We start from the raw sequence: 13,364 nt of genomic DNA, 5'->3' as shown, positions 1-13,364 counted from the left end.
GGCGCGCTTCTACTGTTAAAGTCCGTTTGGCTTTCTGTTTTTAATATAAAACTTGTCTGGTTATATTGACAGAAACACTCTTGGGACTTCAGGCGTTAAACGTCCATTGTAACGTGAGGGTTCTCTAAGACAGAAGCCGCCGTATTTTGCATTTGATTCGGGGAAAGGCTTGTTTTCCTCTTTCACAGAATCAGACTTCAGATTATTCATGATCACAGTCCCTTTTACTTGGTGCGTGCGCTGCAGTCTGGAGCGTCCTTTCAGTTTTCCCTTCCGTGATCTGCGCGTCCCTCTTGTACGTGTGCGTGCGTACAAGCAGCGGTGCTGTTCCCCCCAGAGTGGCGCGTGGGAGGGCTTTCCGCCCCGCAGCTGCTCCCCACTGTGTTCACACTTCACTCCATTCCTTTTTCTTGGCAAAAGGGATTGTAAATATTATTTTGCATATCTTGGTTTTTTGTTTGTTTTTCTTTTAGCTATTCACAGAATTCCATTCCTAGGCATGCTATTTTAATATTTTTGAAACTTCTTGCTGGTGAGAAGGGATTATAAACAACAGTTTGGTTTCTCCCTGTTACATATTATGTGCAAATTTTATTGAGCATCTGGCATGTGACCAGCACATTGCTAGGTATTGTGAAGGACATGAAAAGGTTAGTAATTTTTCCTGCCTGGAGAGATTTCTGCTCTAATGAGAGGGAAAGGCTAATAAGTTAGAAAATAATGCAAGATAAAGATAATAAGCATGTTTTAAAAGAACAAATAGGATTATTATTGTTATATCTTAGCAGAATAATTATAAGTGATAATGACTGGTTCTGTATTTAGTTAAAAGTGGTTACCTCCCCATCACAAGGCCTTGAACTAAACAGGACGTTACCTTTTGAATTTTAAAGTAAATGAATCCCTGTTTCATTGAAGTTTGTGGAGCACCAGAAGCTTTTAAAATTTAGGACCTTGGCCGAAATTACTCAATTTACCTTTGAAGGGACTGAGGCCAGGGACTTGCCCGAGGCACAGAGCTGGTCAGGGGCTGTGCCGGCGTCAGGACGAAGGGTCGCAGCTGGGCATCCGGGCCGGTCAGTGTTACTGATGCAATAACCTCGAAGGCTGTTACACCCGACGCTCCCCCCAGCCCCCCTTCTTCCTCCTCCCTGTGGCCACTCTTCTTCTGCAGCAGTGTCAGCGTCGTCAGCACCGCGGTCCCGTGTAGGCGCACGACTCCTTACGATTTAACAGATATTTCCGTGAGCCACGTACCAGCTTGCCTGAGTGTCACAGCCACCTCGAGAGGAAGGTCCCCTCTGACTGAAGACGAGGAAACACACCTGGGGACCAGGGAAGCCGGTGCTCAAGGAAGCGAAGCAAGATCTCAATCCCAAATGTCCGCCTCCACGCCTTCCCCGCTGCCTCTCAGAAAGCTGGTTCCACCCCAAACCCTTTTCCAGATCGGGCGTCAATTACAGAACATGTAGAAATGAGGAGTGAAATTGGGTTTAAATGCTTAGCGTAATTACTTGCCTTGTACCTTTTTAAATGCTTTATAAATTCACTACTTCAGTAATCTTCGGAGCGTGTTGTGTGCATTGTTAGCACTTAAGTAGCATAAACAAAAAACCTAGGCTGGTTTAAGAACAGCTTTGTGGCGCTTTTAAGCCCCGAGGGGCCACCCTCCCCTCCATGGGACTTGCAGTACCCCGGACGGTGGCCGTCCTAGGTGACCTCTAAAAGCCCTTGGAGTTCTGCTCGGCGCCTCCATGTGCCATTCATTACTGCGTTCTCCCAGGCTCAGCTACGAATAGATGCTGGATGATTGCCTTTATTTTATCTTCTAGTTACCTTCATTGTACTCTCTAGCTTTTTTTCTGAACACAGAACCCTGACGCCCCAAATAAGGTGCTGATACATGGTGATGTTCGGGAGTGTGATGAAACCAGGCGATGGTATTGTCTTACTTTTCTGCTTGGGCTGTTTTTCCGGATTTGTATGTGTTTTTTAGCTGCCACGACCGTGAGCGGAGGGGAGGGATCGGGGCTTTCGGGTGGAATAGTTTGGGTTGAGAGACACCCTGCAGCATGTGCGGTGTGTGGTTTCAGACAAGGCCGTGGACATCTTCGGGCCTCGCCTTCCCCCTCCAGGAGGAGGGTAGGTGCCCGCCCTGCGGGGGCTGTGTGAGGGCTGTCCACCTGTCTGTCTGACGTTTCAAAGGCCCCTCCTGCTCGTCTGTCCACAGCCCTGTCAGTCCTTCTGACCCCGCCTCCCACCCTTAAGCTTTGCTGTCTGTGCTGTGTGGTTGGGTCAATGGCACCATCCTCCACCAGCTTCTCTCTCTCTCCTTCACTGCTGTTTGCCATGTTTGCTCCCTGCATGTCTCCCTGACCAGTCTGCCTGTCTGCTCCTCTGATGACCTCATCCCAGTTCAAGCTGCCGCGTCTCTCACCGCAGTCCCTGCAGTAGCACGTGGAACTGACCGTCCTGCGTGCGCGCGGGTGCCCTCCGGTCCATGCTGCCTGCAGAGCGCACTCCGTCACGCCGTGGCCTCGCTCAGGCCGCCGCAGTTCCCTCCCGCGTCCCCTCTGGGAGGCATGGCCCGGAATTCGGTCACACAGCGGTCTGGGGCCTGCGCGCTCCTCGGGCCCTGCGCGCTCAGCAGCTTCCTGCCCCCCCACCCCCCAGGCTGCTTCTCCGTTCCCTGGGGTCCCTTCTCCCTGCCACCTCCCCAGTCCTGTCCCCTTGGCTGTGCGCCTTGTTGGCCCCGGTTGACAACTGCTCACGCTCAGTCCTCTGGGGAGGCCCTGGCGCCGCGGGGCGCCTTTCCACGGGCTCCCCGAGAGCCGCTCCCGGCCCGCCAGCGGGGCGCGCACTTGCTTGGCGGGGCCTGCGGAGCTTAGCGCCCGACGCACTGGGGCCTCCCCTCCAGCACCTCCCGACGGTGACTTGCCTTCTGGTTATTAACGTTCTGCCGCAGAGTAATTATTTCTCTAATTATTTCATTTTTAAAAGATTTACTTTTTTTTTTTTTTAAGGAATTACTTTTAGATATGACTCGCTTATGTTATGGCCAGTTTTTATTTTCCCTTTTCCTCCAGATGAAAGTCCATGGGCGGAATGGACTAAAAGAAACGCCCTAGACCGTCAAGTCAAGGTTGTAGGATGTATTTGTTTGAGAGAACGAAGTAGGGGATGTTGGTACACGAGGCTCTTCATGTACAGCCCCGTGATCTCGCGGTGGACTGCGTTTACAGGGGAGTCACCGGGGCTCCTCTGCAGCTCTCTGTGGCACCACGCGGTGTCTGTTATTCGTTGCCCTGTGTGATTTCTGTCCCCAAAGATTAATCAACTCAAACATTTTGGTTTTCCCTTTATTATTCCACCATAATTTAGTTGCTTTAGTTTAGTTTTAAAGCCTGCTTATTATCTCTCGGTAATTAAAACTTCTTGTCATGAAAGGCTTTATATTTTAAAAACCTATATTTTTAAAACCAATTAAATCTTGTTTCAAAACAATGTTACTCACTTGTGGATTAGGTGACTAATTTTATTTATATTCTGTCTCATCAAAGTTCTTGGAATGCTTCCTAAATGTATAATATGGATATGGAAGCTGTTCCCGTGTTATTTCTTTGATCAGTTTCTACTTCCGTGGTTTTCTTTAGTGTTAGTGACCTGAACATTACGCAGTATTTCCTGATCCAGAGAAGCGTGCGTTGTGTGTGTGGGCAGTGTCTCCACTCACCGCGGCCTGTCTTGGTAGCACGCGCACTGCCGGGCTGTGTTTCCAAATAATGGTCTGTGGTAATTCCACTGCGTCTTAACTTTGAAGCAGACGTTACTTATTTTTTTCCTAGAGCATTCTACTCCTACTCTCATTGAAATCTGTGTTTTCTTTTTCTGCCAAATGAGACAACTTAGTAAAACCCTCCAAGCCTTTATGACCAAAAGGTTGGGGTCATAGAGGACTCTATTATTGTTTTAAGTGTTGTCTTCTTGTAATACATTTCCATGTTTTTAGGGCAGATCTCCCTTGTTATTTTCCCAAAATTTCTTGGCCATTACCTCCCACTTATTCTTCAGGATTAATTTGAGAATCATTTTGTTATTTTTTACACAATAACTCCAGAAATTTTATTAGAATCTCATTTATTTTGTAAAGTCATCTTTAAATTGACATGTGAGTTTTGACATCTTTATGTTATTAGGTTTTCCTGTTTGTTTCAGAAATATGGTTAAACCTCTTCATGTACCTATTAGTATTTTCGGGTCTCTAATTTTTTGAGACAGACCCACAATATTTCTTGCTGATGCACTTTTAGGCATTTTATATTGTTGGAATGAGGTCTTCATTTATTTTCTCTTTTTTTAAACTGGGAGAAAAAAATTTAAAGACACAAATGTGGTAATTACTAGAAAGGGAACCTGGAAATGTCATTTTAAATCTCCTTTAAAAATAAAATAAAAATAAAATTGAATATTCGTTGCCATGAGTTTTACACAAGTATCTTTGTTTTCAATTGTGTGAGTGCCTCTTGATCAGAGTTGCTAGACAGAGATTTATCGATCTTATTGGCTTTTCAAGGAATCAAAGTTTTTGTTGAACTTTCATTGAATCTTTGTTAGTTTATGTCTGCTCTTTTATTACTTCCTTTATTCTACTTGCTACAGGTTTATTCTAGTATTTCTCTGCTAATGCTTAAATTCTATAGATGATTTGTTCATTTCTCTTCAGCCTGTCTTCTCTCGTAATTTTAGCATTTAAGTCGATAATTTTTTCAAATCACTTTTGTTGCTTCCTAGTAGTTTTAAGGTGTTATTTTCATTATTTTTCATGCGTATTTTAACACTTTAATTGATTTCTTCCTTAATGAATTATTTAGATGTGTTTATAAATTTTAAAATGTCTTGTTTTTTTTAAATACTGATTTTTAACATAATTGCACTGAAGTCAGAGAATGCCAGGTGTATTAAGCTGATTGTTTAAAGTTGTTGAGACTTACTTTGTGGCCCAGTAGGCGGTCACTTCTTATAAATGTCGCACATTTGCATAAGATTATCTACTCTAATTGTTTGAAGCAAGGTTCTAAAAATATCTGTTAATCAGCTTGTTAATTATATTGTAGAAATCTTCAATATCTTTAATGATTGGTTTTAGTCTGATTATGTAGCAATTACAGAGAGAGAGATATGTTAAAATATTCCACTAAATGATGTATCTGTAAATTTCCCGAAGTTCTTTCAGTATTTTCCTTTATAAATTTGAGTCTGTGTTATTAGATACGCAGAAGAACGCACCCCTGCCTTTCCCGCCTCCCCAGAAGATGCCCGCACCCTCCTTCTCAGAACGCGTGACTGTGTAACTGGCCTGGCGCAGGGGAGTGAAGGCAGCCGCAGCAGTGCGCTTGTCTGTCGTGTGGCCTTAAGTAGGGAGGTGGTTTTGCATTCCTGGGGCGGTCCGATGTCATCACGGGGTCTTAAATGCAGCAATGGACAGGAGGGGGGGCAGAAGAAGAGGTCCCAGTAGTGGGGTGTGGCAAGGACTCCACCGGCCACTGCAGCCTTGGAGATGGAAGGGGCCGTGAGTCCAATGACACTGGCAGCCTCCAGGAGCCCGGAAAGGCGAGACATGGCCTGATTCCTCCCCGGGGGCTTCAGAGAGGCGTTCGGTTCTGCCGCGGGCGTGGTCCGGCGAGACTTGCCGGAGACCTCGCGTTGGCGCGTCCCTGGTCCCTCTTCCTTTCTGCCCACTTGGTGGAGCAGATTTATTTTCCTAGTTTGCCTTTTTCGCAGAAAGCCTTTCATTTCTCTGACTTTAATATAATCCCCCACCTTATCTAGGCCCAAGGTCTTGTCTCCTGACTCTTGTGTAATCATTAAAAACAGAGGCTTTAGGTTCAGGGGCCAACTCAAGCCACTCGGGGTTTTATGCTCCGTCTTTTTAAAAACAATTTATTTTCAGTTGTAGCTGACACACGACATTACATTTCAGCTGCGCAGCAAGGCGCTCAGACGTCTGTGGGCCTGACAAAGCGGTCACCATGACGCCTAGTCCCCACCTGCGTGCTCCGTCCTTCTGTTCTGCTCCTGTAGCCTCTGCCCTGTGGGAAGGAGTTCCCCTTCTCACTTGCAAGTTGAGCTGTACACTTGAAAGGAACTCCAAATATGTATCTTTAATTTTTTTCCATATTTGATTGTAAAAATGCTTTTGGAGATTAGATTGGTCTGTTGTTTTATTTTCTATCTTCTAAAATGTACACGTTTTTGAATGGGAAAACTTCTGAAGTGTCCACTACTGCTTTTTGAATGTCTAGTTTTAAAAAAGGTATAAACAGTGTAGTGTTTGCTCTTGAATGTTCTTTTAGTTAATACATATTTTAGATTTATCCTTATAAAAAGATACAGCTGTGTAACTTTTAACTGCTGCATAACATTTCATCCTGTGAATAAGGATGCGATAGTTATCTATTCCCTTTCAATACGCATTTAAATGTTTTCACTTCTTTGCTGTTACCAAAAAATTCTCATGCATTTCTTTGTACATATTTGGGAGAGTTTCCCTAAGATATGCAATTAAAAGTGGAATTGAAATTCATTAGTTTCACGAGGTGAACCATTCTGTAGCTCGCCGGGTCCCGTCTCTTCAACACGTCTGTGATGGGAAGGAAGACACTGTGCTGGGGACTGACTGGGAGTAAAAGGGACTTAGGAGTTCGCTGGTCACTAAAAGCAGAGTGGTGCCCTTAGGCGTGTTCTGATGGGAACAAACCACCTGTAAAAGTAACTTTTTAGAGACATTTTTAGAAATTTGAATGTGGGCTTGAGATAAGATGAAATTAAGGAGTTATTAATTTTGTTGGGTGGGAGAAACCGACAGTCGGGTGATTCCGTAGGAAAACACCCTTATTTTTGAGGGCGGGCATTCGGGAACAGGTCGCGGCTGCAGCATGATGTCCGTAACGGGGGAAACAAAACACTGACAAGACAGACATGGCAACACGTTGGTATTAGACTGTTTTCTGTGTTTTTCTTTATATCAGAAGCGTTCACAACGCTTTTATTCTGTAATAGGGGTTGATAAACTAGTCTGAGGGCCCGATCGGGCCCCGTGCATGTTCTCGTCAGTGAAGTTTTATGGGAACACGTGTGTGCTCATTAGTTCACGCAGCGTCTGTGGCTGCTCTTGTGCTCCGGGGGCCGTGCCGAGTGGCTTTGCCCGAGGCCAAGCACTGACTGACTCCCTGGCCTTTGACAGGAACGGCGAGCGGAACCCCGGCTTTAGCTTTCCTCACGGCCCTTACGCCTCTGCCCTCCCCTCTCCGTTAGCATGTAACTGTTTAGTTGTCGCGTGGTTGTGCTCACAGAACGTAAGCTTCACAGCAGAGTTGTGCGTTCACTAGACCAATGCCGGGCGCCTGCCAGGAGCTTATGAGCACTTGTTGAGTCCTGAATGAGCGAGCACGTGAGAGCTCGGTGGGTTGTATATTTCAGCCAGTAAGGGGGGGTGGTATTTCATCCTGCTTGTCTCTGGTTACCCCCGGCGAGATCGTGCTGCCTTTTCTGTGCTCTCTGTTGATTGTATGTGTATTTTATGTTGTGTGAGTTGCGTGCAGACCCTTTGCCTGGTTTTCCATTTGGCTGCCTTCGGCAACGCTTTTCGTCTGGGCTGAAGCCGCTCTCCTCCAAGGGACCTGCCTTTGCTGCTGCCGTTGCCCGGGGCACAGCCTCTGAACGCCGCGTGCAGGAAGTGTCTGCTTGGGGTTGTTCTGGACTTGCTGTGAGTGCGGCGGGAGCTGGGCCGCGGGCCTGCCTGAGCCCCTGGTGGCTGTGAATTCTCAGGGAGCCGCTTTCCCTCTACTTCACTAAGTCAGGCTTCTTTCTTCGGTTTTCTCTTCAACACGGGGACTTCTTTCTCCTTCACTTCTACTCTGGAATCAAAGGACTTTGGGATTTCAACTTAATTCAGAATCTCTTTGGAGCTTCCCAGTTTGTAGAGACCATGGGCTTTACTGCCTTCTCCAGCGCCCTGGGCAGTCGTCAGAGCGGAAGCCCCAGGCCACCGGAGCCCAGAGAGAAGGTGGGGGCTCCCTGCGCCCCGCACTCCGCCCCCAACCCCCAAGCTTTTACTTCCCCTGCCAATTCCCTGCTGTCTTGCCTGATCAGAAATACATTTCAGAGTAGCATTTAAAATGGTTTTAAGTCATTTTTAAACTTCTATTACAGTTCTCAATTCCCCCCCTTGCCCTCCCCCCGCCCCCCCCAGTCAGTCCCCACCCTGTTGCCCGTGTCCGTGGGTCATTCACACCTGTTTTCTGCCTCGTCCCTTCCCCTTCTCCCCCTCCCCTCTTCCCTCCGGTCACTGTCTCTTCCGTGTTTGCGTGCCTGTGGTTCTGTGTGCTCGTTAGTTTACTTTGGGCATTAGTTTCCTGTGGTAGGTGAGCTCATATGGCGCTTGTCCTTCACCGCCTGGCTTACTTCTCTCAGCATCATGCTCTGCAGGTCCATCCACGCCGTCGTGAGAGGCAGGGGCTCCTCCTTCCTTTCTGCTCATGGTGCTCCGCTGTGTGAATGCGCCACAGCTTTGGATCCACTCGTCCACGGACGGGCACGTGGGCTGTGTCCAGCACTCGGCTGTTGTGAACAGCGCTGCTGTGAACAGAGGGGTGCGTGGGGTCCTCTGAGTTGGTGATCTGGGACTCTTGAGGGTCTAATGCCAATGGTGGAATGGCAGGGTCAACATAGTACTGGAGGTCTGAGCCTCTGAGCCACGGCAATCACACAAGAAAAAGAAATAAAAGGGATCCAAACTGGGAAGGAGGAAGTGAAACTGTTCTTATTTGCAGATGACATGAGAGTGTCCATAGAAAACCCTATAGTTTCCACCAAAAAACTACTTGACCTAATAAGGGAATTTGGCAAAATAGCAGGATTCAAAAGTCAATATTCAGAAATAGATGGCATTTTTGTCTACCAACAATGAAATATCAGAAAGAGAAACTAGGGGAAAAATCCCATTCACTATAGCAACAAGAAAAATTAAGTATCTAGGAATAAGTTTATCCAAGGAGGTAAAAGACCTATACTCAGAAAACTACAGAATGCTGAAGAAAGAAATGAAGGAAGATACAAATAAATGGAAGCATATACCATGTTCATGGATTGGAAGTATTAACGTCATTAAAATGTCCATACTACCCAAAGCAATCTATAGATTCTACGCAATTCCTATTAAAATACCAGCAATGTATTTCACATATCTAGAGCAAATACTTCAAAAATTTATATGGAATCAAAAATGACCCTGGATACCCTTAGCAATCTTGAAAAAGAAGAACAAAGTAGGAGGGATCACAATACCTGGTACTGATGTAAGAACAGACACACAGATCAATGGAACAGAATAGTGAACCCAGAAATAAACTCAGCTCTCTCTCATCAATTAATATTTGACAAAGGGGGAAGGAGCATAAAATGGAGTGAAAATAGCCTCTTCAGTAAGTGGTGTTGGGAGAAATGGACTGGTATATGCAAAACCAAAAACCAAAAAAACTAGACCACCAACTTACACCATACATCAGAATAAACTCAAAATGGATAAAAGATGTAAATATAAGTGGTGACACCATGAAGTCCTAGAGGAAAACAGGCAGGAAAGTTTCAAGTACCACATGTAGCAATATTTTTGCTGATGCCTCTCCTAGGGCAAGGGAAATAAAGGAAAAAATAAGCAAACGGACTATATCAAACTAAAAAGCCTTTGCACGGCGGCAGAAACTGTCATCAAAATGAAAAGGGAACTGACCATGTGGGAGAACATATGTGCCAATGATACCTCGGGCAAGGGTTTCGTCTCCAAAATACATGAAGAGCTCATACGACTCAACACCAGGAAGACAATCCAATTAAAAATGGGCGAAGGACCCTAATAGACACCTCCCTGAGGAGGACATGCAGAGGCTCCATAGGCACATGAAAGGATGCTCAACATCACGAGCCATCAGAGAGATGCAAATAAAAACCACAACGAGATCCCACCTCACACCGGTCAGAATGGCCGTCACCAACAAATCAACAAACACCAAGTGCTGGCGAGGACGTGGAGAGAAGGGAACCCGGTGCCCTGCTGGTGGGGATGCAGCCTGGGGCAGCCACTGTGGGGAGCAGTGTGGAATTTCCTCAAGAAACTAAATATAGAATAGCATTTTTGAAATATTTCATCTTTCATTTTTACTTGCTAGTAGGTGTGTAGTTTAGGGCATCTGGGCTTGCCTAATACTGTGAAATGAAGCCCGTGACCGTTTCACGCACCAGCTCTATACGGTTTATTTGTGGAGCATCAGCCTGTTTGGTAGACTGTCCCTTCGCTCTGTCACTGTGGGGCTTGTCTTTCCTCACGGAGAGCTGACATTCTCTGCGCGCTCTCATTCCTAATCCTTTCTTATGTTGCAAGTTCTGCCGGCCAAATCTGTTGCCCTTTACGTTGTCCACAGAAATTTAAATTCTGACGTCATTAAACTCATTAAGCTTTTCTTATGTGTTCTAAGTTTTATGTCTTTTTAAAGAAGGCGTCCTCACCCAAGGTTATGAAGTATTTTCTGTCTCTTCTATCAGTGTTTATGTAGTTTCGTTTTGAGCATGTTGGTCTCCAGTTCATCTAGAATATTTCTTGTGACTGGTACCAGGCAGGACTTTAAACATTTGTTTCCCCCGAAGGAGAGCTGATGGGACGCCCTGACCTTTGTCAGTGAGCCGGCAGGGGCCGTGGCAGGAAGCGGGCCGTGCGGGCGGCAGGGAAAGGACTTACTCAAGGCCGTGGCTGTCTGTGCTGGGAGGGCCGCGTGGAGGGGCTGGGGTGTGTGTGCAGGGGTGCGGTGAGCCTTGTGGCCCTGCCACAGAACGGGAATAGTGGGGGGGGAGTCAGGGCGCAGGGGCCACAGCGACCCCCTTGTCCTAATCCGTCACCCTCACGCTGCACTGCTCAGATGTCACTGGGACCCACCACTGTCCTCCCGACAGGCCAGTCCCACAGCGTACGGAGCGGGTGCAGACGGGCGTGTCTAGAGGAGCACGTGGAAGGCACTCAGCGTGTCCACTGGTCGGGAGTTTTACCTCCTTCACTTCCCAAACTCCGTAAACTCGGGGGCACTGGGCCAGGGCTACATGGTGGTCACCGTGGGCAGACGTGCTGGGCCCGGACGCACGTTCTCTCAGGCACTAGCTGTTACTGAGACTCCTGTGTCGTAGGTTTGTCAGGCAAAGGGGGCCCGGTGAGAACACCCACGGTAACGGGTCACCGTGAGGGCTGACGGGCTTGTCCACGTAGCAGACTCAGGACCGTCCCTGGCGCGTGGTGCGTGCCCGCGGGTGTAGCCGGGGGAACACGGGGACGGCGGGTGCGAGGACGTCGGGTTCCAGGCCGTTCCAGTCCCGTCCCTGTCGGTGTGTGTGTCCCCGTGCGAATGTTACGCCTCTCTAGGTCACATAGTGCTGTGCTGTTCTTGTGTTGCTCTGTAGAGGGCCCGCTCTTCATTGTCCTTTTACAGTTTTTTCTTGCATATTTTTAATTTTATGTTTTAGAATTGGCTTGTCAAGTCTCCTCAAAATTATGCTTGAATTTTGTTGGATAGGGATAGAGATTACATGTATCAAAATGAATTTGTTCAAACTGACATCTCACAGTGTTCTTACCACTCCAGAACAGTCTGTCTTTTCATCTATTCAGACATCTAAGTCCTTTGGCAAACTTTTATAGTTGACTTTATAAAGCTCGTGCACATTTCTTTCAGTTTTATACCCACTTCAGCGTTTACGTTACTTTTTTCTATTAGATTCTTAAATTGGCTATTTTGGAGGTGTAGGAGAGCTATTGATTTCGGTGTTGACCTTGTGTGTGGTCCACTTGCCAAAATTCCTTATTGTCTTTCTGCTGATGTTATAGGCGAATAGCCATACTGTTTGCGAATTATGATAATCTTGTCTTTTACTTCCCAATATTTATAGCTCTGACTTGTGTTCCTCTCACTGCAGTACCCAGGTCAGCGCAGCGTGGGCTGGTGGCAGGCAGAACAGCCCTTTGCCTTTTACTTCTCCTTTTAATGGGTGCTTCTGCCATTTACCATTGAATATGAAGTTTTCTCTAAATTTCTGCTCTTCATTCTTTATCCAGATTTGCTCAGCAGTTTTGTTAGGAATTGGAGTTCAATATTATCAAGTGATATTTCAGCCGCTATTTGATAATCATATGTTTTTTTCCTCCTTTAATATGTTAATGTGATCAATTCATTGGGACTTTTTTCTTTTCCCTTGTTTACATTGAAATATATTTCTATACCTTGGGTAAACCCCACCTGGTCGCAACACTGGACTGACTTTTATACTTTAAAATACTATTTTATTTCAGAATGTTACGTCTATATTTGTAAATGCTATTTCCATCCCAGATTCTGTTTTCATACTTTCCAAATTATGTTGGCCTCTTACAAGATGTCAGGTAGCTTGTTTCCCTTTTCTCCTTCTCTTCCTCCTCCTCCGCCCTCCTTCTCTCTCTCTCTTCCCCCTCCTCTTGCTTTGGCCTAAGACAGTTTTCTTGTCACACGGGAGTTATCTGTTCTTGGAAGAGTCAGAAAACTCTTACAAAACCATCGGGGCTCAGTGCCTTTTTTTTTTTTAGAATTAAGTCATTATCATTTTAGTTTTTTATATGACTATTTGGTCTGTTCATGTTTCTTTTTATTCTTATGAAAGTTTTAGTACATTTTTCTAATATTTTGTTCATTTTGCCTATGTTTTTAAATTAATTAAAGTTATATGGGGAAAAGTAAAAAAAAAAGTCTTTCAAATCTGAAGTTATGGCCCCTTTTCTGTTTCTCGGGTGGGTTATTTGGCCTGACTCCCTCTTCTTAATGAGACTTGCCAACACTTCTGTCCGTCCTGATACTCTTGCTTTGTTTCCTATTCATTGCTTCTTTTACCTTCAATAATTTACTCTGCTTTTCCTTTTAGATTTATTTGTGATTTTTCCCCTCATTTTCTGAGTTAAAAACTAATTATTTTTAGTTTCCTATATATTCTAATAAATGCATCTTACGCTCTGATTTTATCCTGACCCTGCTTTGGGTGTTTCCCAGTTTTCATTCTGTAAGCTGTAATTGTTATTTATGTGCAAAAGAAATAAAAAATTTCCTTAATTTTTGTCTTTATCCCAAAACACATGTATAAATATACTTTTACAGTTTAATATGTAGGTAGATAGAGTATTCTTTTGTAACCACGTTTTAATTTTATCCTGTTGCATTTATTTCTGTTTTTTCTGAGTTTGTGAACGTATTGTGTTGTCTTAACATCGGATGGGCAGTTTTTGCGGACATTTCACTTGT

At 45.4% G+C, this 13,364-nt stretch overlaps 1 protein-coding gene across 1 annotated transcript in view; it reads left to right on the top strand.

Moving 5' to 3' along the window:
* The window catches only part of SDK1 (sidekick cell adhesion molecule 1), a 458,950-nt gene that overhangs the window by 109,098 nt on the left and 336,488 nt on the right, over positions 1-13,364 (top strand). The gene's annotated exons all lie outside the window — the stretch shown is intronic.

The sequence above is a fragment of the Furipterus horrens genome, unplaced genomic scaffold (genome assembly GCF_987537825.1).
Source record: "Furipterus horrens unplaced genomic scaffold, mFurHor1.1.pri manual_scaffold_10, whole genome shotgun sequence".
In the NCBI taxonomy this organism is placed as follows: Eukaryota; Metazoa; Chordata; class Mammalia; order Chiroptera; family Furipteridae; genus Furipterus; species Furipterus horrens.
Note: the sequence above shows the minus strand (reverse complement) of the source record. Positions and strands in the feature narration are given on the sequence as shown.